Source organism: Mustela erminea, chromosome 1 (genome assembly GCF_009829155.1).
Source record: "Mustela erminea isolate mMusErm1 chromosome 1, mMusErm1.Pri, whole genome shotgun sequence".
Taxonomy (NCBI): domain Eukaryota; kingdom Metazoa; phylum Chordata; class Mammalia; order Carnivora; family Mustelidae; genus Mustela; species Mustela erminea.
In genome coordinates this window covers 70,177,524-70,194,820 of record NC_045614.1, presented here as the reverse complement: position 1 = coordinate 70,194,820, position 17,297 = coordinate 70,177,524, and the positions used below count along the sequence as shown (strand labels likewise).

General features: G+C 41.1%; 1 long non-coding RNA gene across 1 annotated transcript; it reads right to left on the bottom strand.

The window, feature by feature from the left end:
* Window positions 1–5,853: 5,853 nt before the first annotated feature.
* Window positions 5,854–16,947, bottom strand: LOC116600752. The gene is made up of 3 exons (XR_004289793.1): window positions 16,934–16,947; window positions 10,899–11,027; window positions 5,854–5,888 (listed from the first exon to the last, which is right to left on the bottom strand). It is a non-coding gene; the product is annotated as an uncharacterized LOC116600752 (long non-coding RNA).
* Window positions 16,948–17,297: the final 350 nt, after the last annotated feature.

Below are 17,297 nucleotides of genomic sequence, written 5' to 3'. Positions count from 1 at the left end.
CAGAGACAGCTCCCTGCTATAGGAATTCCTGCATACACTGGAGAATCCTTCTGAAATACAATTATTTATCCTTTTATTGCTCTGTTATATTAGTTTATAGTTTGGCACTCCAGTTATCCATAAGGAAAGGCAGATGGGCTGTACCTTGTATGAGCCCTCAGATCCACAGAGTAGCACTGAAACACGGTGTGGATCTGTGTGCTTTGGTGGTGAAGGCCTCAAAGTCTGATGTCAAATAGATCTAAGCTCAAACCCCAGTCCTATCTCCTTCTAGCTGAGCTTCAGCTTCCATATCTGTAAAATGGAAATAATATCCACCACATAGGGTTGTTAGTGAGGATAAAGGGAAATAATGCAAGAAGAGTACTTCAGACAGTGTCAGGGCTATGACCTAATGCTCCACAAATGATGGCCATAGTATTATTGTATTATTGTTGGAGCATGAAGGCCCCCTGCCTTCTCTCTGTTTCTCTCTCTCTCTCTCTCCCTCTCTCACACACACATGCGTGTGCATGCACGCGCACGCACACACACACACACACACACACACACATACACACCAGGTCCAGGGCTAATGGAGAGCAAGCTGAGAGTCTAGGATGTAAAATTTAAGGAGGTACTTACTCACAGGTGTATGCAAATGTAAGAGAGTGCCTTAAATTTTACAACCTAAACACCTCCTTGTCTTACTCTAGTCTTCACACACACACAAGTGAGAAAACCGAGGCCTGGAGAAATGTGAAGAACCTGGATCTCAGCGGTTTTTATGGCCATGCTGGAGATTCCAAGGTAGATCTTCTCCTCCCCCTGCCATGCTTTGACCTCCCAGGTCTGAGCAGAGAGATTCAGAAATGGGACAATTCCAGATACTGTGAGCAGGTTCCTGCAATCAATCACACCTGTAATTTACAGAGGAGGCAAGCAGCAACTTCCTGTGTCCGGAGAAAGTTGTACCCAACTCAACTCTTTTTCGACTGCCTGCAAACCTTGCTTTGGAAACTGACCCTATTTTACCCTGAGCAGGACTGGTGCTTAAGAGGAGGGTCTTCTGGTCACTTACACAAGGGTCGTTTTGATTGGTCAGTGCCTGTGTCTTGCTGGTAGTTAAATATTTTTATATTAACCTGTGCAAAAAGAGCCCACAGAGGAATGACTTGCCCTCAACAAGGTCACAAAGTCAGATTCAACAGGTGAAGGTGTCTCAGCATCTTTATGATTTCTCGTCAGATCTTCTGTTCTTGACTCAAACCTGTCACCCTCGCACCATTGCTCAGCCTACTTCCCATCTACGACTATAACCTTTCCCTGATCAAAACCTGACTGCCCAGTCCACAGCCAGATTTCTGCCTTTATTTCCTGAGATACTCCCATCCCCAGGCTAGAATTGAGTTCAGTTTGGGGCAATCTCTACCCCTAGCTCCCTCTTCCCCATCCACATGCACAGCCCTGGCTCTTGCAACTGCCTTTCTCGACAATGGAACCTGATTTCAGACTCTGGCTGGGTCTATTGAAAACTGAACGTCTTGCTTTGTCTTTCACCCAAAGCTAACCCTGACCTGAAGACCTGGGTGAAGGTAGCTTGTTTGGCAGATAATCCAAGGAAATATTGAGAGAGTGAGGAAAGGAGGCAAGAAGGGAAGAAACCCATATAAAAGTTTGGACAAATGAATAGGTTACAACTGCAGGCACCTGAAATTCAATCCTGCCAGGACCCTTCTGAGAGATAGGATAGAACCTAGACTTCACAACTGTCCAGACAAAGGGTGAAGAGGCTGAGATATTTATTCATTCACCAACTCCCAACTGCCTTGAGTTGAGGCTTGATCTTGGGAGAATGAACCTTCCAGCACTTCTGCCCAGTCTGTGTGCTGGTTGGTAACTTCTGTGGCCAGGAAAGTCCAGAAGCAGAGAGAGGTGCAGGGGCTCGAGGGATGAAGGCATGAGGTCTTCAGGAACTGTCAGCTGAAGCTACAGATGACCTTTAGGGTCATCACAGCATAAATGATGTGGCTTCAGAACTGGCAGGGTCTCCTGCCAGCAACACGCTTCCTGAAATAGCAAAGTTTTCCATAGGCTTTTAAGGGCACGGTCTACCTAGAATCTTCATAATACTGTTTTCCTCTCTACCACCCCTGCCTTGATTTTCTCTCTGAGAGAGAAACTGAAACAATGAGAAAGAAGAAAGTACAAAAGTTCGACACAATAATGGTCTGTAAACATCCTTCCTATACATCCCTCCCTCCACTTGCTTATGTCAGGCTTCTGTCCTAGGGCTGGGGTCCCCAAAAGAGACCTGGAGTTGAAAGATCGTGTGTGCTAGTGACTTCTTAGGGAAACTCATACAGAAGTTGGAGAAGCCAGACCTGGCAGTGGGAAAAGCCAAGGAAAGGTGTGATTAGCAGAATGGCCTTAGCCTGATCCCACAGGGAGCTCTGGAGCTTAAATTACATCTCAGAATTTCCATGACCTGTGGCAAGAGTGCTAGGCTCTCATCTTCCTATCCTGTGGTAAGGGCCACTCCAGAAGGATAGAAATTTCCAGATAGAAATTTGAAAGATAAAAATTTCTCCTTTTCCACCACTACAGACAAAGCAGGCTCTAGTCCAGGGACAGTACCGGCCATGGGAAGCAGCTTTAAGGGAATCTGGATGGGACCTCGATATTATCTGCTGCAGCTTCCAGAGAAACTTACATTTAAGTAAATTCTGCTGCTAGAAAAATGTTTGATGCCACTGGACTATAGTATCTTTTGAATGTTTTTTTGTTTGTTTGGGTTTTTCTTTTTCTATTTATTTATTTATTTATTTATTTTTAACTCCTGGCCTGAAGCCTATAATTCTTCAACACAGAGCTGCAGACCACATGGTTTTGGGGACTGGATACTAAATTATCCCATTAGGGTTGGAAATAGTTCCTAAGTCATACCCTAGCAGTGCCTGAAGCAAAGGCCCAAACTTAGCTGGTGGCAGCAATTTTCAGCTCTGAAAAATCTAGTCACAAAAATATAAGAATTAGTGAATCTTACCCATCAGAGATGACACACAGGAAAGGATGCATTGTGGTTCTCCTGCACCCCCATCTCTGCTTCCTTCTCCTCTGAAGTTTTGGGCTAAAAGTAGAAACTGAGTAGGTGCTAGTTCCTATGTTGCAAATTTTTCTTTACTGATGATGCATAATTGTATTGTATTTCCATTCAGTAATTCTTCAGAATAAACCTTAAGATATGCAAAATGAGAAATGAAGATGAGATTGTAATACAATAAAAGTATCTTGGAAAAGGTATCTTAAACTCTCTCCCCTCTGGATACAATTTTGAAGTTAGGTAAGTTTTCTTTCTTTCTTTTTCTCTCTTTCTTTCTTTTTTTCTTCCTTTCTTTTTCTTTCTTTCTTTCTCATGTTTCTTTAAAAAAATAAATTAAAAAAAGAAGGTATGAGGGAATACTCCAAACTACCAAAATATTTAACTTGACATGTAAAATAGTGAGTTCACCATCTCGTACATATTAATCTCTAAGGTGCTGTCATATCCCATGACACCGTCCTATCTCCTTAAAAAAAAATATGACTTTGGAACCTACATTGGAAATATCTTGTGTTTTTCATTTCTAGAAACATTTCATCACTGGTAAATAGAATGATGTTAGAGGACTTTGTTCATTTTGACTACATGAAAAGGTAAACCTGTTCTTACTTAGTTGCCAACAGGTAGAAATACACAAAACATCCAATCGAATGTCAAAATAAGTTAAATTCTTGCACCTGCTTGTAAATACTCTGTGCAAGCAACAGCTAAAACTTGTAAAGAGTGAGATGTTGGTGACACTAATTCCACTCACTCATTCAGCAAGTAATTACTGAGTGTCTTCTGTTCACCAGCACTGTCCAGGATACTGAGGACACCGCAGTGAACAAGCTCCAAGATGCCTTCAAATGTTGAAATATTAGCTCCATCATTTTCTGAATTTGGCTTCCTTATTGGAAAGATGTTTCCATTTTTAAATCTCTGTCTGCTGCTCTGCTAAATAATGTTCTCCCAGGTTCCCAAAAGGAGAATTAATTTGGCGAAACAAATCAGTTGTTGTTTCACTCATTGTTATGATAATAGAGAAATTAGGTTTTTAATTAAGGCTGAGGAAGGATGGAAAAGAGTAGGCAAATAAACGCCCACACGGTTTGAGGCCCAAGGGACAAGACAAACCTCCTTTTTGCTGTAGTGTCAAAAATTCTCTCCCTTCCAGCAGCTTCCACAGGTTAAGGCATCTTATCTAGGGTGGACCCCAAGCTACAGGCATTTCCTGCCCTAGGAATCGGTTAGCACCCACCAAGTTGACATGAATGATGATTAAATATAAGCACCTTTCAGGGGGATGTACTGTAGATATCACTGTTTTGAAAATGAGTAAGCTGAGGCTTTGAGAAGGTAAGGAACACACTCCGGGTCACACAATTGTGAGATGCTGTCATGATTTCAATTCAAGTAGTTTGATTCTAAGATGTTCTGAGCCTTTAACCTGCATTAACTCTTAACACATAAAGACGGGGTCTGGAAGTGTCCAGTACATTTATCACTCATCTTGTTTGTTTTTAAAATCACTATGCAAAAATGAATGAATGAATGAATGAATGAATGAATGAATATCACTAGGATATTTTAAGTTATACAAGGAATACATGTTAATTGTGAGAAGTAAAGGAAGGAGGACGTGAACACAAAAAATAAAGGGGGAAAGTAAGGGAAAATGTGAAAGAACCACAAAGAAAAATCTGCATTTTTTCTACTGTCCATACACCACCCATTCTCACTGGGCACCACACAGCCCCTAAGGGGTCAAAAACTGGTCCTTGTGGAGAGAAAAGCTTATTCTTTCATAAAGCACTAATAGTCATACAATGCATACATGGACAGATATACAGTATATCTGTAGTATTAAATTTTTGTTGGAGAACAAAATTTGGGGGGGAAAGTCTGGAAAGATCCTGGAGGGAAATTAGTTTAGAGAAGTTGAGAATACTGCCATAGATTTGGATTTTAATAGATTTTAAATATTTTTATTATTCTAAAATATTAAATATATTAAATATATTTTATATATAATATAAATATATGAATATATAAATATATATTTACACAATATATCAAAAATGTTAAATATTAAATATTTTAAATATGTTTTAAACTAATTAAATAAAATATTAAAAATTTAAAATAAAATATTATTTATTATTTTAAAATAATAGATTTAAAAAATTTAATCGGTAGCTATTTGTACAGATTTTTCTATGTATTGTATCTGTTTTATTACAAAAATGGGATGTATATACATGCTATACCTTTCTATGTCCATGAAAATTCTTTCTAATAATATGCTATACCATTCACGAAGCACTTTTGCATACAGTATTTCATTTGATCCTTACTGTAACTGTGTGAAGGCAGATGCTTTAATTATTATTCCTATTTTACAACTGAAGAAACTTAGGCATAAAAAGATGAATTAACCTGCCCCAAACTCTCTTAGCCAATATAAACAACAGAGCTAAGATTTGAATCTTATTTCTTAAGATCTTTGAGTTTACCTTGCTATTTTTCCAAGCCTTTTGAGTAGAAATCTTTGTTAATTTATTGTAAATTGTTTTTAGTTTTCTAATAAAAGCTGTAAGATTTCCTCAGTAGTCACTCGAGCTTCATCTCAAGTTCTGGATAGTTTCTGCATCAGACAGACATAAGAAAGTCTTCCCTATCCTTGGCAAACGTATCACCAGTTTTCTTTCCTTTTTTTTTTTCAAATTTTTAAAAATTTTTTTACTTCCCAAAGCTTAAAGAAATTTCCTTACCATGCAACCTTGTAGCTTCTTAGGGGATGTTGACTCTCTCTCCGTAAACAGGCCTGAAAGAGATTTCCAGCTCTTGCACTGGCATCAGGAAGCCATAGGAGGCATGCCCTCTCAGGTGACTTCCTTTACCTTCACCTTCCTCTGGACCCCATGCCCAGGCCCCACCATACTCCCAGTCCTGCTCACAGAAGAAATGTGGTGGGAACTGGGCTGCATGTTGGCTTTTCAGCAGCAGTAGTACGCAGCAAATAGGCCTTGAGAAACGATGATAGTAAGAAACATTTGTCTATTTTTGACCATAAAAAATTTTTTTTATCAGAAGTCTTATTAGAGAGCTTATGGTTTGGATTTTTCGAGAAGCTAGAGATGGTTGTTTTCTGTCCAGCTCAAACCTGCCAGCCCTAAGGTGGAGAGAGAAAACATGCATACAGGCTGGCACTTGGGTACCAGCAGCTGAGGCTCTGCACACAGCCATCCTTGCCTCCTAGAGCCCTGCACCCTGCGGGGTCCAGAGACGGGGTCCATGTACAATCTGACCTTTGCCTGGTGAGCCACTCTAAATACTCGGGCAAACCTTTCTCCACCGTGGCTCTACCTAGAGCTGGTCTGGTATCTTTGAGGGCCCTTTTTCCACTGTCCTCACTGCAGGCCACTCTTTGAGCCATCTTTATCCCATCCAGGCTCTGTTCCTCCAGGGAGAACAGAGCAGGAAAATATTCTGGTGTCTCCTAAAACTTGTTCAGCTGGGAACTTGACTACAGAGGTTGCTATGGCAACCAGAGCAGATGATTAGGATGCTAGAATGTGGGTTATGTGTTTGTGTGTGCACAAGAGTATGTGGCACACAGGGGAAAGGAATACTACTAAGAAAGGCCTAGACATTCTACACAAGACCCTGGGATTGTCCCAGAAGCATGTCCCTCACTCTCGGTCAAGTGGACCTGAACTGAACCACAACTGCGATTTTAAGGCAACATGAAGCCAGTCCTTTCCAAATCATCCAGTTTAGTTCTGTGCTTGTGGGAATCTTCCCTCAAAATGTGTTTCTACTAAATTTTATTGGGGTCTCATTTCTTCATGATCTCTCAAACCAATGGACCATGCAGGTATCAACAGATGGACACCATGCCTGTCAACTTGGAAATGTTGTTAATGTCAGGTGACAGGTATGCTATGAATTAGATACGTCTCTGAATGTTTCCTTACTTAATCTTTTTGAAATTAAATCTACAATTTCTACAAGGTGTATCTAACATAATTTACAGATTTCAAATCTCATGTAGTGCTCTCAGAGTGTAAGAATTTCTGCATACATTCTAACATAATGTATGTAATTAAAGACACTATACACTATGAGTAGTATTTATTTAATAAAATATTTAAACTCTCACATGTAAAATATCTGAACCATGTGTAACTGAAAAAAATGTGGAAGAAATGATATAGAGATTTTAAAAATTGGAGACAATAGAATGGTCAAGTTTATACCATACACAAAGATAAAGTCAAAATGGATAAAAGACCTCAATGTGAAGCAGGAATTTATCACAAATCCTAGAGGAGAACATAGGCAGTAACCTCTTCGACATCGGCCACAGCAACTTCTTTCAAGACATGTCTCCAAATGCAAAGGAAACAAAAATGAAAATGAACTTTTGGGACTTCATCAGGATAAAAAGTTTCTGCACAACAAAGGAAACAGTCAACAAAACAAAGAGGCAACCCACGAAATGGGAGAAGATACTTTCAAATGACACTATAGACAAAGGGCTGATATCCAAGATCTATAAAGAACTCCTCAAACTCAACACTCAAAAAACGGATAATCACGTCAAAAAATGGGCAGAAGACATAAACAGACACTTCTCCAAAGAAGACACACAAATGGCTAACAGACACATAAAAAAATGTTTAACATCAGGGAGGTTCAAATCAAAGCCACATTAAAATACCACCTTATACCAGTTAGAATGGCCAAAATTAACAAGACAAGAAACAAGTGTTGGAGAAGTTGTGGAGAAAAGGGAACCCTCTTACTCTGTTGGTGGGAATGTAAGTTGGTGTAGCCACTTTGGGAAACAGTGTGGAGATTCCTTAAGAAATTAAAAATAGGGGCACCTGGGTGGCTCAGTGGGTTAATCCTCTGCCTTCGGCTCAGGTCATGATCTCAGGGTCCTGGGATCGAGCCCCACATCGGGCTCTCTGCTCAGCAGGGGGCCTGCTTCCTCCTCTCTGCCTGTGTCTCTGCCTATTTGTGATCCCTGTCTGTCAAATAAATAAATAAAATCTTAAAAAAAAAAAAAAGAAAGAAAAAGAAATTAAAAATAGAGCTACCCTATGACCCTGCAATTGCACTATGCTCTGTGGGCATTTACCACAAAGATACAGATGTAGTGAAAAGAAGGGCCATATGTACCCCAATGTTCATAGCAGCAATGGCTACAGTTGCCAGATTGTGGAAAGAGCCAAGATGCCCTGCAACAGATGAATATATATTCATATATATTCAGTCCATATATTCATATATAAACAGTCCATATATACAATGGAATATTACACCTCCATCAGAAAGGATGAATACCCGACTTTTGTATCAACATGGGCGGGACTGGAGGAGATTATGCTGAGTGAAATAAGTCAAGCAGAGAGAGTCACTTACTTGTGGAGCATAAAGGAATAACATGGAGGAACATTAGGAGAAGGAAAGGAAAAGTGAATTGGGGGAAATCTGAGGGAGAGACAAAGCATGAGAGACTGTGGACTCTGAGAAACAAACAGGGTTTTGGAGGAGAGGGGATGGGGGAATGGGTGAGCCTGGGTGGTGGGTATTATGGAGGGCATGTATTGCATGGAGCACTGGGAGTGATGCATAAACAATGAATCTTTGAACACTGAAAAATAAGATAAAATTATTTTTTAAAAAACCAAAAAATTGGAGATAAAATGAAACTCTATAGAGATCCCTCTCTTTCCACATGTTAACAAGAACAAGAGATTTACTGGGCACTTATTATGTACCAGGCTCTAAGTATTTTGTATGTTCTTATTTGTTGAATTCTAACAATAACACCATAAAGTAGATATTATTATCTCTACCTTACAGGAAAGGAAGTGCAGGCACAGAAGGAAGTCGCCCAAATCACAAGGCAGTGATGATGAAATTGGGTGCCAGCTGGGTGATCAGGCTCTACTGCCCAGTCTGATAGCCCCAGCAGCCTAGGAAAGGGTGGGGATCCCTGCTCAGGTCCCAGCACAGCCCTTCTCCAGCTCTCTGAACCTTCTCCCCTCCACATCCCTCCTACAGATCTTATTTCCTTCTGGGTAAGAAAACAAGCTCTTCCCTCATCAGGCACTCCTTTAGAAACTATTGTTTAGGGAATAAACTTCGGGCTTCTGGTATTGGAGCAGTCTAGAATTTAAAAAATCTTATCTCTCAAAGTTACTGCCTCTGTCATGAACTTCAAAAAGCCGGTTTCAAAACCCAAAGCTGAACACTGGCTCATTTCTATCTCCACATTTCAGTCCGCTCCTGAGGAGATAAGGCTCAGCCTCACAGTCTAATTTCAGCAGAGGAAGGACTGTAGATTAAAATAAATCAGCAAAAATGAAGATACATCAATTAAATTTTCAAACTATTATTCCTCTACATGTTGTATCTGAGAATAAAAAATTATTAATTGCATTTCTGAGAAATATATGAATCAGTAAATAAAATGTGTTAACATTTTAACTATTAAGATCTACTCCAACGAAATACGTTACTCAAAGAAAAGTTGTGTCAGGGTATTACATCTCAGTATCTCTTCTTCCTTATAGAATAAAATCACACCCCTCCCCATTTCAGCCTTACAGCTGGAGGCTACATTTCCCAGTCTCCTTGAGTTAGGTGTGGCCATTTGACCAAATTCTGGTTCAGAGCACTTAGTTTACTGGTCTTGTGGACTTGAACAGGTCATTGAGTCTCAGTCCAGAACATAAACACCAGAAAGAACCATAGAGCTAAACCACCTGAAGACCAAGGAAGGACGGAAAGACAGAAGGCCAGAGTTGCAAAGTGAAGTGCCAAGGCTTCTCATCAGCATCAGAAGGGCAGGGGCTTGAACCTCCTTGTCTGCTGGCTATGGACCATTTTTGACACTACCCTTCTGTTCCCTAAGCTTCAACTTTTTCTGCAATGTGAGGCTGATAAGAGCACATGTATAGTGGGCACAGTAGGTGACCTCCCAAATTCCACTGCATCCCTCCCCCACATTGAGTAGTGCCCCATGGTTTGAAAACTTGACTCTTGCTCCAGAGGGAGACTCTGATTAGTCTCAGCCAATAATAATTACCCATTTCCCTTGCCAGGATTCATCAGCAGCTCAGAGCTGAGCTAATTGGCACTGGCCATTCCCTTGGTACACGGGTCTTGGACTAGCCATGGGCATAGAACCCAGGATGGACCAATCAGAATTAAGGGAAAAATTTTTGTTTGTTGTCAAAGAAGCAGCCTTCTTTCTCCCTCTTCTTCCTTGTCCACTTCCCTTCCTCCTCTCTGCCCCCCTCCTTCTCTCTGAACATCCAAGAGAAAGCTTACAGAACTGGCTGGGACCACTGGCCATCCTACCATATAAATTACCCCTGTCCTGGGTTGTGAGCCTAAATGAGGCAGCACAGGTAAAGCACTTTGCCCATACCAGGCCCATAATAAGTGCTCAAATAACAGTAGCCTGTCATGCAAGGTCAGTCTGTCCATAGCAGCCCTGGCTCATAAGGACATTACCAAATGGTTCCATTATTTCTACCTTGATCAAGGCGTAAGGTTTACCTTTAAGCACGCTCCATGAAAATGGTTCAAATTCCACAGCATAATTTAGAGGAGTTTCAGGGGGTTCTGGTGGATTGTGTCCCAGCTGCAGATCAGCAGGAGGTCCCCACTTCAGGAGAAGTGGGGATAGCTCCTTCCTACCCCATTCCTCATCCTAAAGATAAGAGAACCTTTTCCCCTCACTCAGAGCACTCACAGCTCATACCTTCCTCCCCAGTCTGCCTTCTCCACCCGTATACACCAGCCCCTGCCTTACCTCATTTTGGGGAGCAGAAAACCTTGCACTGCGGTGTGTATCCTAACTTCTCTGTTGGTCACTCTGCCCTATGGCTTCCTTAAGACTTTGTCTCTGCCTCATTAGAGGGGAAAATGTTTTTCAGGGTTCCTGCAAGAGAAAAGGTTTTCAAGATACCTTGAAGTATCCAAGATATGAGAAGAGCAGGAAAAAAAAAAGAATACTTACAAACGGTGTACGGGTGCTGAGTGAGGCCTTCAGGTGGCCTGGTATTCTTTCTCTCCCTCTTAGAGCCCTACTCAGCTGCCACAAAAACAAACCCAAACCAGCCTCCTAGAGGATAATATTTCACATGGAGGGAAGACAAGCCATCCCAGTGACTACAGATGTGTGAGCGAGCCCAGATGGTCCCAACAGAGCTTAGGCCAAGATGAGCAGAACTGGCCAGCCAAGCCAGAGAATCGTGACCTGAGATAAATATTTATTGTTGTATGCCACTGAGGTGTTCCTGGTTGTTGTCGTTGTTGTTGTTTTATGTAATATCATTGTAGCAAGATCTAACTGATGTGCTATTATTTTTATTTTTGATGGAGAGTGGCTGAAATGAAAATTCTGTGGGCAAGACTGGCTGAAGGCTGCTCAGGCACAGAGTTCCCTGGTCCAGTTGACCATGGACTGGGAGGTGGAGAGGGTAGGATCAGGAATGAGAAACAGCATCTTTGTAACCGTGGCCTTTCCTTCCTGCAGTAGTCCTCATATTTTTGCTTACAATGTGTCAAGGGCACCTGGGTGGCTCAGTTGGTTAAGCATCTGCCTTTGGCTCAGATCATGATCCCAGGGTCCTGGGACTGAGCCCCTCATCAGGTTCCCAGCTCCACAGGGAGTCTGCTTCTCCCTCTGCCCTCCTCCCACTCATTCTCTCAATCTCTCTCTCTCTCTCAAATAAATAAAATCTTTAAAAAAAAAAAAAGAAAAGAAAAACAATGTATCCCATGGCATATTTTAAGCTCACATATAAGAGTTTCGATATAATTTTCTTTGTACTGCAAATATTGACACTTAAACATAAAACTATCAGTATTCTAAAATATTAAAGGGAATCTGGAGCTCATAATAATAATTTCATGCCCATACCACCCAATCTAAAATATATGAATGAGTTCTTATTCACTGTTGAGAAATTTTACATCTTTTGGTTTTCTCCTTGAATTCACATTTCTTTCCTACTTACTTCACACACTTCTAAAATAATTAAGCATTAAAACTTTGAAAATCTTTTGTTGATTACCCTATCACGCATTAAAAATACATTGAAAAATATTTTAACACATTAAAAAATATTTTATTCCTATGACCTTAAGGCTTTCCATGTTTTGAAAAAATGGTTCTGGATTGAATTATCACACAACTGATCAAAACTACAAAAAAAAAGTATTACTAATTTTGATCATTATTAAACATAAAAAGTTAAATATAATTGGAAAAGCATCTCCTAATGAGATGAAATAAGATCTAACTTGTCATATGCATTTAATGAAAGAGAAAGATATATTTGGCTGAAAATTAATCAGTCCAGAAACTAGAATAATATTATTCTTGTTAATAGAAGGTATAAAAGATTGAATATTTTATACAGTAAAATAAAATAAGCATTAGCTATCATTGGATTATTTCATGATATGATTTCATAAAAAGGGCTTTAAATTTTCCTATTGAAGAGGATACACTGCAGCCAAAATCCAAAACAAATCACCTAAAAATTTTATCTGTGGATTTTATTTGATGTATCTTGAGAATTGTGAATGTCTTGGCAAGGCTTTTGTGCTACGTTTAAATGAATCAGTGTCACTAAGCTACATGCTTAGGCTGTGCTATTGTGCTCTCAGCTGAAGACTTGACCTGGGATTAGTACTTAGTGTAGTTGGAAAGTATTGCTTATAGTTAAATACATTTTTAAAAGCAGAGTTCTTTTTTTAACTTAGCGTCAGTGTTTCTGACTTACGGACTCCTTGCTTCATTGTCATTGTCCTCACCTTCAAGAAGGGCAATGATCTTGACTCCCACCACTCGGGCTACTATGTGTCTATTTTCAAAACATCCTAATGTGGTCAAAACACTGTTTCTTAGACTGTCTTTCCCCTTAACATAAAACGTATGAAATAGGGAAATATTAGAGTCCAGGGGGTAATAGAATCTTGATTTAGCAAGAGAAGAGTCCTCCCCCATTCTCCCTGAGGTTTTCACACCCTGCGGCGAGGTGAAATGCGGTAAGGGAGGGCGATGTATTTTTGCTTTTTATTCTCTTAATAATAAATTACAACTTTTTCATTTTGTAAAACAAATAACTAAAATTGAGAACACATTTTGTCATTTCAGAGGTATTCTCATGCAAAGCAAGCCAGAAAAATGTGTGTGTGGAAATTAAGGATCAAGAAAATCATTCCCTTAAAACAACCCTTGCTCCGTAAGCCTTGGAACTTCTTCACAGACCCATAGGAGCTGTTGCCTTCGTTCACTAGGTGCTAGAATGTTCAACTTAAAATATCGGAGTGGTGCGCCTGGGTGGCTCAGGTGGTTAAGCGGCTGCCTTGCACTCACATCATGATCCTGGGGTCCTGGGATGGAGCCCCAGATAGGTCTCCCTGCACAGTGCAGAGCCTGCTTCTCCCTCTTCCTCTGCCCCTCCCCCCTGCTGATGTGTGTGGGCTCGCTCTCTCTCCCTCTCTCTCTCACTCTTGCTCTGTCTCAAATAAATAAATAAAATCTTTTTTTAAAAAGAACTCAGTGTTTAATGTTCTAACTAGGTAATACATTTATATAGTTCAAATATCAAAGAGCCTAGAAAAATATAATGCATAAAGTAAAAAGTCTTGTTTCTTCCCTCCCCTCAATTCTCCTCCATAATCATGGACTTCTATGGGTGCATATACAAATAAGTACCATGTTATTATCATAGCCTCCTTTAGTTACACAAACGGTGACATTAAATACACATTTTCTGCTCCTGAATTTATTCTCCAAATTGTAACTTAGTGGAGATCTTCCCGTATCAGTATGTAGAGTACTTCCTCTGCTGTATTTTTTTCGGTGATACAACCGCAGGGTATTCTGTTGAGTATAGGTACTATAATTTGTTTAATTAGTGCCCTTTTTATGGACATTTAGCTTATTTCCTTTCTTAGCTACTTCAAACAACACGGTAATGACTAACCTTGCACATGTACGGCCTTGCTTGTCTGAGAATATATGTGTGACAAATTCCTAGATGTGGGATTGCTTGTTGTGGTATATGGGGGCTAATTTCCCTCTACAGGAGTTGTTTCAATTTTTACTCTCGCTTGCAATGTATGAAACTGCTCATTCCTCTATAGCCATGTCAATAGAGAGTGCTAGCAAACTTTTAGATTATTGCCAATCTGAAAAGTTAAAAATGGCATTTGGGGTAGCTTTAATTTTTGTCATTTTTTATCTTTGGGTTGGAAGATACCCAATGCTTGCCAAGCTGTCAGCCTGGGAGGGGACCCAGGCTGTCAGAAGCCAGGCCTCAGCCATGTGGAGAAGGCCAGTTTGGGAGAAGGTCGACCACAGCCTGTGAGAAGTTGGGCTGAGAGACAGAAAACACATGATGGAAGGCCCCTGGCTCCAGGCACGCTGTACCATTAGCTAATGATTCCCCTCTTGATTTCAGCTGGTTCACGCTGGGGTTCTGTTGACCCATGTCCAGGTGGAGGGTACACAAACAGCCCCTTCAGGCTCCCATGATCTAGTTGCCAGGTGGACCGCCAGCTGTCTGGTCAGGCACCAGAACACTTGTAAAAAGCTGCTGTAGGTACAAAATAGCTACTTTGGGAAACCGAAGGTTTCTAATAAAGTTAAACATGCATCTACCCTAGGGACCAGCAATTCCACCATAGGGAAATAACTGCATGTATCCCCGAAAAGACATAGTCGCTTCAGTCATAACAGGTAAACACTGGACATTAACCAATGTCCATCCACGGGAGAATGAAAAACAGACAAACTGAGGTATTTCCTCTGATGAAATACCACTCAGCAGTGAAGATGAATAAACTACCCATACACGTCAACATGGAAGGATCTCACAGACATAATGTCAAGCAGAAGTCAGACATAAAAGAGTATATCTTACATGATTCTATTTTTTTTGTGAAGTTCAAGAAAAGGCAAAACTAAACTGTCGTGATGAGGTCAGAATAGTCATTGCCCTGGCAGGGGATATTTCTAAGAAGGAGACCTGAGGTCCCTCTCTGGTGCCATGAAAATATTCCAGAACCTGATTGACGTGGTAGTCACATGGTGTGTTTGCAGTGGTCAAAATTCATCAAGATATTCATTTTTTGTTGTATGTCAGACAAAAGGAGAAGAACGCTATCAACAATAAAACAACGATTGCAGTGGACAGAAACCGTGGCAAGGGGTCATTTCCAGCAGCTGCTGGTCACCCTGAATCTGTCTCAGTTGGCCTGACAGCCCCTGTGGGTAGGAGGAGAGGTCTCTGCTCTTAGCACCCGGCACTCAGCTGTGGAGCTAAGCTCTCCATAAGCCTCCCTCTGAGGCAGCCTCTTTTGACACTGTTCTGCTGCTTGGATATTTTCCTTCACCTTCCAGACAGCGAAGGGCCTGCAGGTCCATGGCTAGGGGTGAGACAAACACATATCCCCATCCTGGCTGATCCCCTGAGCACTTTTGAAGGGGATAACGACAGCTTTCACGCAGGGGCATTGTGGGGATTCCAGATGTCAGGAGACGGGGGCTGATGTCATGCACTGTGCACACTTGGCAGCTTCTTTATTACTGGCTAACAGGAGCTGCAAGGATTGGTGGCCTGGCTTGCAGGGGTGAGGGAGGGGCTGCTGCAAGGACACGGAAGTTTTGTGTTCACCAGACTGAGTCCTTGAATGTTACACTCCAGGATTAAGTAAAGCTCTGCAGCAGAATTCATTATGATTGGCTTCCACCTGCTCCCAGCAATTAGAGGATAATTTGGAAAAGGAGATTTGCATCTGAAGCCTCCTTCACACAGACCTGCAAAAGCCTTTAATCCATCCCCTAACATTCTAAGAGAGTGATGCCAAGGGCATCCAAGAGAGCTTGGGAATAAACTGGAAGGAGTGGAGACTGCCCAGGATGACAGTGAGGGCCCACAGGGTCAAAGGGAGTTGGGGGGTGGGGTTGAGAGATCTTGAAGGCAGATGAGGCAGCAAGAGCCTTAAGACTGCATTGCATTGGATCACATCTAGGACACCCTTGAGGCTGGTGAGCACTTAAATGGGGCTATGCTACAGAACTTGACTTTTAATAATATCTCATTTTTTAAGATTCTTAAATTTTCTTTAATTAGCATATAGCATATTATTTGTTTCAGAGGTAGAGTTCAGTGATTCATCAATTGCATATAACACCCAGTGCTCCTTACTTCAGGAGCCCTCCTTAATGCCCATCACCCATTACTCCCACCACCCCCTGCCCCCAGCAACCCTCAGTTTGTTTCCCAGAGTTGAGTCTCTTATGGTTTGTCTGTGTTCCTGATTCCATCTTATTTCATTTTTCCCATCCTTCCCCTATGATCCTCTGTTTTGTTTCTTAAATTCCACATATTATTTAATTTTAATTAAAGTGAAAACTGAAAGCCTGAAGTAATTTGATCTTATTATGTATTCTGTATTACTAAAATTGTTAAAATTGTTTTCACCTGGTTGTTTTACATTTAAAATTTAAATTTGATAGAACAGGCTTATATCACGTTTCCTTTGAGTGGTGCCATCCGTATACACCTGCTGGATTCAGTCCTTCCTCTGCCATGGGCAGCGCTGGGTTGAACAGCGCTGGGTTGAACAGCCAGGTGGTCCATTTTCTCTGTTCATCACACTGACCATGTTCACATGAGCTTAGCTGTTCTAGTCTGCCCATCTCATTAAGTCATCCAATCAGAAGTTTAAGGAAATAAACAGACAAATAAAGACAAAATGAAAGTGGGACTCTGGGGTGTGTATCTCTGTGAACTTCCCCTAAATACACTAGAAAACAGTCCTGACCTTTATGATGGAGGGGGAAGGGAGGGCTGGACTCCAGTTTGCCTTTTAAAGTGTCACTCAGGCTGCCCCTGGGGTAATAAGCTGAAGGAAGGAGAGTGAATGTGGAGGGCCCAGTGGGTGGACATCTCCCCCAATCCAAACAACAGTTATTATTGCATATTCTAAGTATACTGGGAGTTGAATTTTCCTTTAAATAAAACAGAGCAATGAGAAAGCAACTAGAAATGACACCTTCCCTCCACCTCAAGAGTAAGTTCTTCTAGTATATGTTCTGAAAAGGCAGCATATCCTGGGTTGTCCATCCAGCTGTGGGCTCTTCCATGTTCACTGGTCACCCCGAGACCCTGGCAGCCAGCTTCCCTCT